A 10323-nucleotide genomic window follows, 5' to 3' on the forward strand; every position below is an offset into this window, starting at 1 on the left:
ATATATGTTCCAAGAGTGAATAAAGTTGAAATCTTGTTCTTGTCTTAAGTCTTGCTCTCTTTGAGACTTTTCTTGGTGGTTACTCTTAATTAAATTTTCTCTTAGTCTCATATTCGTGCATCTTGTGGAATTACCCCAAATTGCGAGATGAGGACATCTCGCGTTTTTCAAGTGGGAGAGAATATAAGATTCCTCCCCAGCCTCTTAAGATGTTCAGCATCTTCTCGTGTAATTAAATTCCTCTTCAGAAATATAAAAGATCTTGTTTCTAACTGTTTTAACCTAGAGAGAGAAAATATTCTAGAGAGAGAATATTTAGATTTTTAATATTTTTGGATAGAAAAATATCTCATCTTATTAAAATGAATTCCTCTGAAACAGAAATTCAGAAAGAACTTTCCAATGTACAATTGGAATTAATTAGAAATGGGTATAAAGGACCTTAGCCTAAGGGTCTAGATTTTCAGAAATTTTTGGATTATGGTCCAATTAAGATTCCTGCAGGCCAATAGGATCAATCCATGTGTGGGGAGGAGATAAATCCAATTTGTAAAAGAAATTATCCAAAAATGAGTAAATGCTCACATAAGATGAAGAGTTGACTATGTACAAGGTTTATTAGTAAGAAACTATGAGTAATATCAAAAATATGAGATATTTTGGGTATCCAAAAATGAGTAAATGCTCACATAAGATGAAGAGTTGAATAAGGACAAGGCTAATAGTTAAAAAGGGGAGATATTTAGAAGTAAATACTCACATAAGATGAAGAGTTGAACAAGGCTAATAGTTAAAAAGGAGAGATATTTAGAAGTAATGATGCATTTTTGACACCTCTGCATGGGGATTTCCCCCTCATGAATGAGGCGCCTACTTCACATGTGCAATTGAGTTTTAAATCTTCAAAAATTGAGATATTTCATCTCTCCTCTCTCCTACTTCAAGTCTAGTTGCAAAAAGTTAGCTCAACTGACCTAAAAATGGTCAAAAATTGACCAAACTGAATTGGAAAATTCTAGAATCAGTTTGTTTGGTTAGGAGCTCACACTCTTATGGACAAGGATTTGAGACTTGTATGAAGGATTCGTAATAATGCTGATGCCTTTAGTTTGAATATGGATAATATGATTTGAGTAAATCATATGATGCATTGTAAACCTGTGTTTCAATGTACTTGTAATCTATGAGAAGTGTTTTTAATACAAGTATAATTTGATGTTTCTTTCTCAATATCTTGGGTGTTATTATCTTTTTCTCTTGTATAGTTTTTCAAGTTTATTGAAAGCATTATTTTTTTGTTCACAGGCCTCATATGGATGTAGGATTTTTCACACATGTATGCATGAAAGACTATAAGTGTATAAAATTTCAATGAATTTAGAAGTTTTGAAAATTTTATCTTTACTAAAAAAATAAAATAAAAACTACTCTTAAAATTAGATTACTTTAAACATGGAAGGATGTTCTAGAAACCCTAGGAAATTAGTGAGATGTTGCATCAGAGGGGCTCTTATAAAAAAGAAAATTACTAAATATAATAAAAATTACTAAAACAATTTAAGAGTTATTTATTTTCATTCTATAAAAATATAAAGATAAGTTATATTTTCAAGTTATGAATATAAGTCTAGAGTCTTCCGTTTTCATTCTATTCTTATTTTATCTTCTTCAAGAACATGGCTCACACGATGAAGACTGCCAAGAGGGTTGATCTCGTGAAGGTCCGGTCCCCACCACCGCCCACACATCGCAAACGTTGGTGGAGACCCGGCACCGTCACTCTTCGAGAAATCAGAAAGTGTCAAAAGACGGTAGACCTTCTGATCCCAAAGGAGGCCTTTTTATCGCCTCGTTAAGGAGATTATGGATGATTTGAACGCGAGCCGGCTTTCTCGATGGCATCGTCGGGTCGACAATAGTGAGGCTCCCACACGATGCACAGCAGTAGCGTTGGAAGCTCTTAAAGAGGCTGCTGAAGCTTTTTTGGTGGGGACATATATGGTGACACAGTGTACACAACCATCCATGCGAAGAGAGTCACCATCACTGATGACAAAGATATGCGGCTAGTTCTACGCATGCAAAAAAGGAGGAAAGATTATGGTCATGAAGAGCCATAGTTTAGGGTTTAGGATAATCTCATGTATATTTCACAATGTAATCTCATGTGATGATGATGTAAATGCTTTACTTAATGAAAATATTTTTTTAAATCCTTGCCAAGTGTCTACTTGTATTGTGATTTCAATTTTAAATTAATTATTAAATATTATTTGTTGATTTCAATTTCAAATTAAGGATTAAATATTATATGTTGATCGCACGAATACAACAAAACTTTAAAAAAATATTTTTATTAATATAGAAACTGTTACATCATGACATAGAAGCTACAAAAGTCCTAAATTTTACGCCTCTTTTAAACTAGGCTCAGTAGCAGAGTTAGTAGGAGGTTTAAGCGAAGGAATTACAACAAAATTTCCTTCAAGCTTGAGCTGGATAGCATGAAGATCAATCTTCCCAATGGTAAGGCCTAGGCCAACTAGTGAATGAATCTTCCCTCCATGCTGAGCTTCGAACAAGTATAGGAACTTGTAACACTTCACAAGCACCACCTTCTCTAAGCTTGATTTCACAGGCATAGGCTTGAAGCAGCACCCTTTGTTAAAGCCTTGATCTTCATTAGAGAGACTTGTCCATTAGGGGAGAATACTTTGTGAAAGAAATTAATGTCTTGGAAGATTTTCCCAATGTACTCCTTCAAAGCTGCATCCTGGACTCTTCCTCCGCTGCCCCTTGTTCCACCAGCTCTAGATGCAAACTCATCGACATAGACGATTTCCTAAAGAAAATATTTGCATGCAAAAATAAAATATCAAAAATTATTCCAAAATACAATTGCATGAAAAACAATTATTTTTAAATGAGATGAAATTATCGGTGCGGGGCCTCAGGGGCATGGGGACCCCACACATGTAATCTAGGAAGCATCAGGGCCCTCCAGGCATGCCAGCCGCCGAAAGGGCCCTGATGCTTCCCAGATTACATGTGTGGGGTCCCCATGCCCCTGAGGCCCCGCACCAAAATTTTCAGGAAGATTTTTTTTTTTTAACGTACCTTCTTAGCCTCATCATTCTGTTTCCCATCCGATGCATCTAAGTCTGCCCCAAGGATTGCTCTATCACCATGTATAGGGTCAGAGAGGTCAATGCATGGTCAAGGTCCAAAGAGCTCCTCCTCCAGCCTCTTAAATTCTGCATCTGAGATATCATACTCAGGAGCAGATTCTACAGCACTTCTTTGGATGTGGATGATTGTAGAGACATCATCCATGCTCGTGCCATCGTATCGGCCAATCTCAGTTACTTGTGGAGGGACATCCATAGTGTCAAAGTCGATGAGGTCTTCATCAACATCCTAGACAGGGTGGTAGTAGAGCTCTTCCTCCCTCAAATCCAAGGCCTCAACAAGGACATCCTGCATGAGCAAGTACTCAACACCATCTATAGTGATGGCACTCAATGATGCAAGTTTTGCATTCTCAGTAGGATGGGCTGCCTCTTGGTGGATAGTCGACAAGTCCAGAGACACACTACGTGCCTCCTCTTCTTGCTTGTCCAGGGATGTTTCCTCTAGCTCCTTCTCTTCATAGGTGAGAAGAGGCACCACTGGCTCCTCATCATTCTCCTCTTCAAAATCAAAGCATAATATATAAATAGCAAAGGCAATATCCTGCTCGATGAGATCGATTGGGTTTGCCTCCTCAAAAGTGAGGGGCACAGAGGTAGATCGGAAGGGGGGGGGAACATGTGCAAGTGCTCTTTGCACAACCTTTCTATGGTTGTCACCACTCTTCATGGAGAAGAGGAACTCTAGGGGTATCCACCAAGCAGTGGAGTCAGGGATAAAAAATGTGATATCATCACATCCTGCATAAAAAAATGCAAACACTAAGCTATCGAGCTCTAGAGTCCTAAATATATTCTCTAGCTCAACACTATGACAAAACCTAGGGTAAATCTAGTCCCACTTCTGACCGTAAAACGGGTTTCACTCATCCACTGTGCGAGCGCATCATTGATGAGAAGCCATGGTGAAGGCGTAAAGGGAGCAACAAGCAAGGTGGATAGAAAGTGAGAGATAGAGAATGCAATAGAAGTGAACACCATATTAGTGAACTTGGGAATTTCCCAATTTCTATTTTTGAATACTTAAAAAAGGGGACATGGATAACATGTTTGTAAGTTTCTCAAAACCCTATCATATGACCTATCGTTGGAAAGCGCTTGAAAAATGGAATCTAAAGAGCTATAAAGCGCTCATTTTGGATTAGTGGTGTTCAAGTTATGGTTAATCCAAACTTTTGATCACGTGTCCCAAACTTGTGAAAAATTCCCATATTCCCTAATATGGTGTTAGTGAATGAAAATAACCCCTACTTATACTTATAAATAAAGGACAATTCAAAAAAATATAGTAAATAATAAATCATACTTTTATTTTTTATTATATATTATTATTATTATTATTATAATTTATTAATTACAAAGTTACTTATATTATTATTTAAACTTAAATATATACTTAAAGTTATATTTATGTTTATACTTATATCCATAGACTTAAAATTAATGACACTTCATTAAAACATAAGAAATCATAAACCATATTTATATTTCTAGGATAATTAATTATATTATTGTTTACACTTAAATATATATTTATACTTATATTTATTTACACTTAAATATATATTTATACTTATATTTACAATTGTACTTACTTATACTTATCTTTATTTTCTTATATATTAATGGATTTGAAACACATAAGACTTAAAAAAACCACTACAATTTATGAAAATGAAATAAAATTAAATTTACAACACTTTTAGAGAAACAGTTTTTAGTATTCACTTAAAAGAATAAGAATTACATGGACTCTACAATTTCAAGGATGTGTGGAGCAACACACTGTTTGCATGTTTTGTAATGTTCAATTCGACTGCGAACCTTCCTACCATCCAACTTGAAATAAAAATTACAAGAGGGATCATTGGACATGAGTTGGATTTCCTGCCTCAAAAAACTAAGGGGCTAATGACTTTCTACATTAACGCTATCTCTGCATGTAAAACATTTAGCTTTCTACTAAAACATTCTACATTCTGCCATTCATGCAAAGTGGATGGATATAAAGCTGCAAGCAACAAACATGCTTGTATTATAACATGTAGAGTGGATGGACTCAAAGCACAAGAACACAAAGCACAGAGATATAAACTTACTGTTAGGCTTATGTCTTTCACTGAAGTTATCATGATGCACTCGAATCTCTTTGTTCATATAAACATATTGAATGAAAGCCTCTATTATTGTACTCATACCATTTGTGCGTCTCCTGAACTCTACGATTCTACCTTTCCATTGCTTGTTGGGTTCTATGACATCTTTGAGCTTGACCTTGAAATTTCCACCACAAATACTTGGTCACATTAAAATCCAATTTAACTTACTGTACATTGATCAGGGATCCAGTTACCTTCATCATCTCTCTTGTTAAACACCTCCACTATGTGAATATTACTGATATTCCTCCTCCTTGAAGACATCTAAATTAATAAATCTAGACTGCATGATTAATAAATATATATGTTAGATTGTAAGCAAAAAATAAAGATTAAAACAACAAGAAATAAACAGCAACCTTGTTGCTTTGAATTACACAACCTTGTTGCTCCTATGAAAATAAACATAAACACATCAAGACAAAACATTAACAAACCCTAAACCTATGATCATTACTCACATTAAGACAAAACATAGACAAACCGTAAACCTATGATCATTAATGTTGTATTTTATGCCACTTGAAATCATTACTATGTTGCAAAGAAGATTGTAATAAACAAATCAAGAAAAAAAAAGAAATAAATAGCAACTTACTGCTCACAACCTTGTTGCTCCTTTGAAAACAAATAGTAACATATCAAGAGAAAACATAAACAGATCCTAAACCTATGATCATTACTGTGGTATTTTATGCAACTTCAAATCAATACTGTGCAAAGAAGACTGAAAGAAACAAATAAAGATTAAAACAACAAGAAATAAACAACAACTTATTGCTTTGATTTACACAAGCTTGTTGCTCACAACCTTGCTCCTGAGAAAATAAACATCAACACATCAAGACAAATCATAAAAAAATCCTAAACCTATGATTATTACTCATATCCAGACAAAACATAGACAAATCCTAAACATATGATGATTACTCACAAGAATTTGAAGCTGTTTAATCACATTGAGATAGCTATTTGTGGTGTAGAGAAGAGAAAGTTTATGTGAGAAAACGGGCATAACTCACATAAGTTTTGTCCAAATGAGATGAAATTTTAGGAGGAGAGAGCTATGGTGTAGAACAACATGACAGTAAATTTTCATGAAGAAAGAACCAGAATTGCAGAAGATATGGCAAAATTGAATTCTGCCAAAAAAAAAGGGGGATAATGAAAAGGTAATGAAATGCAAAAGGAGGGAAAGTAAAAAGTTAAACATAAAAAATAGAAAAAAAATAAAATTCAGCTTTCAAACTTCCATGTACATTTGACATGAAAGATATGGAATCTGACGTTTCTCTATTTTTTTAAGATATGGGCTCTATTATTTTATTATCTTAAGATATTTGGGCAAAGATATGATAAAACAATCCATGTTACATGGATCTAGAATCCCAGCTCTCTCATTGGTCAGGCCAATCTTTTTTTATTCACTCCTTAAGGGGCAAAATGGAGAGTCCATATTTCTCCTAATGCTACAACTCAAAGCAACACATGGCTTGGACGATAGTCGATTGATTGTAGCTCTTCCTCCCACCCATGTCACTTCCATCCCTTCCACTCCTTCCTCCCATCAAAGCTCATCCTCTTCCAAGGTATGTGCTATTCTCTCCCTCTCCTATGCTCTTAAGATTTCATGTGGTAAGCTTCATCCCTTTCTCCTTTACTCTTAAGCTTTCACGGTAAGCTTCATCCATGCTTTGAGGTGAGATTTTCTCTTCCTTCCCCTCTCTGTCCTTTCTCTTTCTCCTCTCTCTTTTCCTTGCCCTAACCCTAGCTTCTACATAGAAGTGCCAATATTATAGAGCTTTGATGTAGAGCTCTGCATCAAAGCTCTCTATTAAGCTTTCTATTTCAAAGAAAAGGTTAGGGTTTCATAAAACACAAGCTTTCTATTAAGTTTGTATTAGGGTTAGGGTTAAAGAGACTCACCTTGTTTTTATCCTCTTCCCCTTCTCCTCTTTCACTTCTCCTCTTGCTTTCTCATATGTTAAAATGTAGTATACTTTTTAAAATTTTATTTTATTTTGTTGATATTTTGTAGGCTTATTCAAGTCAACACTCCTTTCTCTTGAGATAAGAGCTCACTCCTTTCTCTTATGATTTTAGGACATTTAAGGGTTTTATATATTTTTAGATTTTATGCTTTTAGGGTTAGCTCTTGATGCATGCATAGAGCTCTCAATACATGCATAGAGCTAGCATAGAACTCTCAATGCATGCATAAAGAGCTCTATGCATGCATTGAGAGCATAATATATGCATAGAGGCTTGCTTTATGCATATATATGCATCGAGCTCTCTTTATGCGCATAGAGCTCTCTTTATGCATAGATGATTTATGTATGCTTATGCTTAATCTTAGTAATTAATAGAGTACATAATGAGATTCATTAAATGTGCTACTAATCACTTTGTTTAACTTCATGTTTTGTATCTTGCACTAATCCTCTCCTTCGGCTTGACAATAATGGTGGTGTAAGCCTTATTTTTCTTGTAATCGTTAATGCAAGATCTACATTTATTGCACCCTTGGGTGTCGGGTTTAGGTTTAGATTAGTGCATAAAGTTCATGCATAGGCTTTATGCATAAAGCTTGCATAAGCTTTCATATAACTTTATGCATAAAGCCTATGCAAGCTGTGTAAGCTTATGCATAAGCTTGCATAAGTGTGCATAAAAGTTATGCATAAAGCTTGCATGAAGATTGTAATAAGCTTGCATAAAGTTTGAATGAACCTTGCATAAAGCTTTATGCAAGCTCTATGTATAAAGCTTATGCATAGGCTTTCATAAGCTTGCATAAACGTGTATAAATCTTATGCATAAATCTTTATGCATAGGCTCTATGCATAAATCTTTATGCGCAGGCTTTATGCATAAAGCTTATGCAAGCTTTATGCGTAGGCTTTCATAAGCTTGCATAAACGTGTATAAATCTTATGCATAAATCTTTATGCATAGGCTCTATGCATAAATCTTTATGCGCAGGCTTTATGCATAAAGCTTATGCAAGATTTATGCATAGGATTTATGCATAAATCTTGCATAAGCTTTATGCATAAAGCCTGCGCATAAAGATTTATGCATAGAGCCTATGCATAAAGATTTATGCATAAAGATTTATGCATAAGATTTATACACGTTTATGCAAGCTTATGAAAGCCTATGCATAAGCTTTCATAAAGCTTGCATAAAGCTTATGTAAGCATTATGCATAGGCTTTATGCATAGAGATTTCAATATATACATAGAGATCTCATTATACATAGATGCTTTATGCAAGCTTATGCTTTATGTTAGCCTATTAATAGAGTACATAATGAGATTCATTAAATGTGCTACTAATCACTTTGTTTAATTTTATATTTTGTAGGTCTTGCACTAATCCTCTCCTTTGGCTTGACAATAAGGAGGTAAGCCCTCTTTTTCTTGTGATAGTTAATGTAAGATCTACATTTATTACACCCATGGGTGCCAAGTTTAGGTTTAGCTTAGGGCATAAAGATTACATAAAGCTTACGCATAGGCTTTATGTTATGCATAGAGCCTATGTATAAGCTTGCATAAGTGTGCATAAATCTTATGCATGGCCTCTATGCATAGGCTTTGTGTAAGTATGCATAAAGTTTTTGCATAGGATCTATGCATAAATCTTCATGCATAGGCTTACATAGAGCTTTATGTGTAGGATTGCATAGGATTTATGCATACGCTTGCATAGGATTTATGCATAAAGCTTTCCCATTAGGGAAAATTTGGACTCACAAACTGACCCTCTAAGGGCTTTCTCTCTCTTTTCCATGAATCAAGGAAACATTGTCGGAGGGGTTTTAGTCGAAAGATTGTATCCACCGAGAATCAGAGAGAGAGAAGGAAGTAGAGAGTAGGAGATATAAGAGAAGAAAAAGAACAGACAAGAGGTACACAAGATAAAGACAAAGCTCAATGAATAAAAACACTAATAATGTATTGATAGAACCTGTGAAGATAAATAAAATCCTTGTCTGGGAGGACTACAGGGAAGCAATCACCAAGCATTAGATCTCTTGGAGCTCCCTGGTAGACCAAAAACGTGCACCAACTTTGCTTCTTCACCTTCCATATCTTCTTGGCTAGCCCTTGTATCATGGCCACTATTTTCTTCCAGTTCTGGCAGTAGATTCCCACCTCTTGAATAATTTGATTCCTTTCCCTGCTATTGGAAGTTTTATGGCTGTCCCATCTAGCTCATTTAATGCATAAGTAGCATTATCAAACACTTGTCTTACCACATAGGGTCCGAACCATCATTTGGAGACTTTACGCATGGCACTATGCTGGTTGTCCAAGTTACTGTCATAAACTAGCACCCAATCCCCATCTTGTATGGTTCTTGGCCTCAAACTATGTCTTTTGTCAAACCGTTTCTTGTTTTGTATCCTTGCTGCCCTTAACTTTGCAATAGTTGCCTCTATGTCTTCTGAATTTCTTTCCAACTGTCTAATACATAAGGCCAACAACTCCTCTCGATTCCACTCCTCTTCCCAAGGTAGCACACTCCATGTGACTATCATCTCTTCTATCGACATGATAGGTTTTTGACCGTACATGAATTCAACAGTAGGCATATATCCTATAACAGCACTATGAGTTGTTCTGTCAACCCACAAAGCATAAGGGAGCAATCGTGGCCACTCTTTTACCTTCTCTCCACATGCTTTTGCCAATGCCTTCACAATAGGTGGATGACCTCTTTCACTTTTGCCATTTCCTTCAGGGTTATAAGCTAAAGTTAAAGCAAGCTTTATCCCCGGCCGTGCAAAGAAATCATGAGCTTCATCTGCATCCAGTTCACCCCTATCTGCTGCTGTAATTTTTCCCAGACAGCCATACTGACAAAAGATCTCTTCTAAGATAAAAGTACACATTGCATTTGTTGTCTTGGTACGTAGAGCTCTCCCTTCCACTTGATTAGTCAAGTCTTCACAGGAAAGTACGAG

General features: G+C 35.6%; 1 pseudogene; it reads right to left on the minus strand.

Moving 5' to 3' along the window:
* Positions 1-2632: 2632 nt before the first annotated feature.
* Positions 2633-9951, minus strand: LOC147606434 (uncharacterized; annotated as a pseudogene).
* Positions 9952-10323: the final 372 nt, after the last annotated feature.

The sequence above is a fragment of the Cibotium barometz genome, chromosome 57 (genome assembly GCF_041138505.1).
Source record: "Cibotium barometz isolate CiBa-2024 chromosome 57, ASM4113850v1, whole genome shotgun sequence".
NCBI classification, from domain to species: Eukaryota; Viridiplantae; Streptophyta; class Polypodiopsida; order Cyatheales; family Cibotiaceae; genus Cibotium; species Cibotium barometz.